This window comes from Cryptomeria japonica, chromosome 8 (genome assembly GCF_030272615.1).
Source record: "Cryptomeria japonica chromosome 8, Sugi_1.0, whole genome shotgun sequence".
Classification (NCBI taxonomy): domain Eukaryota; kingdom Viridiplantae; phylum Streptophyta; class Pinopsida; order Cupressales; family Cupressaceae; genus Cryptomeria; species Cryptomeria japonica.
Window position 1 is genome coordinate 323,255,992 of NC_081412.1, and position 2,397 is coordinate 323,258,388.

Consider the following 2,397-nt stretch of genomic DNA (forward strand, 5'->3'; position numbering starts at 1 on the left):
TCAAAATCATTTCTTCTAAATCCCCTAATTAATTAAAACAAATCAAATTCATGAGTTGTTGAAATTAATTAGCCTTTTCCTATTATTTGAATTTTTAAATTCAAATTCTCCTAACTTCTACCACACCTAAACCTAACCACTCCTAAACCTAACCCATTCTACCTACCCACATGTCCCCTTTCATCCAACCTCTTCTAGAAGCTTTGTGACACTTGTCACTAAGTGCTCCCTTTCATCTAACCTCTTCTAGAAGCCTCTTGACACTTGTCACCATAGAGATGATAGATGTTCCCTTTAATCCAACCCCTTTGCTAACCTCCTCCAATTTAACCATTGATATCTTCAGATCAATCTTGACCGTTGATTCCTGCCACCTCACCCCTAGCCTTGAGAAATCCTATAAATAGACCTCATTTTGGAGCACAAAGGGTCCCAATTTCATCTCATCTTATGCATTGTTACTATAGGCATCTAACTTCTAGTTTATCATTTCTTAGCAATGTTATCATGCTTAATTTTAGCTTTATTGCATCTTCATTCTAGCTTATTTTCTAGAATAATCATAAAATCATGTAGCTTAATCATGCTATTCTTGTTAGATCATGCATCTTCATCATTCAATTCCTCCATTTAAGTGTAGTCAAGTCACTAGAATTTTCATACCAAGATCCGAGAGAAAAATTCATACTTGCATTTACTAGGAGGTGATAGATCGCTTAGCTATGGTTTTGTCTTTCTTTGATTTAATTCACTAACCATTGCTTGTAATGATTTATTGAGTGCATTGTGTTTGCATGTACAGGTAGACTTCACAGAGCACGACAACTGCTATTGGTGAGATATGGAGTGTGACTATTGTGACAAGAGACATGCTAGTTGGAAAAATTGTTGCATTTGAACTAAGCGAGTTTGGTGAATCACATGGAAAGTCTAAGATAGCATTTAGAGCATCAGTATTTGTAAAGTAGAAGTATGATCCTGATGAATGCAAAATTTCCAGATATGAAAGAGAGAGAAGAGAGATGGAAGAGCAATAAAGAGAATTGGAGGAGCTTGAAGCACTGATTGCCCAAAGATTGCCTAAGGGAGCTAGTAAGGATGATGGAAAATTGCCTTTGAAATGTTTCTCTTGCAATAAGATAGGACATTTTGCTTCTAGGTGCCCGAAGAGAATGTCTAAGTATGATAAGCATGATAAATTTGATATGCATGATAAATTTGATAGATGTGAGAAGCTTGAAAAGTATGGTAAGCCTTACAAGCCTAACCGGAAGTATAAGCATTAGAATAACTATTATTATGTTGTTGATGAAGGTGTTACAAATGAAGAATCAAAAGGAGATAATGTTGTATTTATTTCTATTAAAGAAGATGTGTCGATACCTTTTGATTCCACAAGCTGCACTATTGAGGATATATCTCTAGCTGCTAAAGTTGAAGAGAAAGATGAATGGTTAATTGATAGTCGCTGTTCACATCATATGATTGTAGATAAAAGAAATATTTTGAATATGGAAAGATATGATGGTGGAATAGTAAGATTTGGAGATGACAAAGCCTATGTAATCTGTGGTAGAGGTTCTATTTCCTTTGATGGTAAGCATAACACTGATGATGTCTTGTATGTTGAAGGTTTGAATCATAATATTTTAAGTGTTGGATAGATGGTAGACAAAGGTTATGATTTTCAATTCAAGAATGGAAAATGTAAGATCCTAAATGCCTCTGATATAGAAATTGCATCAAGAACTAAGACTGAAGGTAATATCTTTCATTTGAATGCTGGTGAGAAAATTTGTTTGATTTCTCAAATTGATGAGAGTTGGTTGTGGTATAGGAGAATGTGTCATGTTAACTTTGATTCAATGATTAAGATCAGTTCTACACAGGTTGTTAGATATTTGCTTAAAATTGTTAAGCTTGCTAATCCAGTATGTAAGGAATGTCAAATGGGAAAACAAACAATAATTTATTTCAAGAGTAAGCAGTATATGTCTGATGGATTTCTATATCTTGTACATACTAACCTATGTGGACCTACAAACATTAGAAGTGTGCAGGGTGACATATATTTTATGTTATCGATTGATGATTATTCCAGAATGATGTGGGTTGTCTTTTTGAGGGAGAAATTAGAAGCATTAGATAAATTCAAGATATTCAAAGCAAAGGTTGAGACTAAGACAAGATTGAAGGTAAAATGTCTGAGATTTGACAAAGGAGGAGAATTTTGTTCTGGTGAGTTTGATTCATTCTATGAAAAGCATGGGATTAGAAGACAATTATCTGCTCCTAGAACCCCACAGTAGAATGTAGTTGTTGAAAGAAAGAATAGGACTATCTTGGATGCTGCAAGAACTATGCTGATTGAAGGGAATGTTCCGAAGATCTATTGGA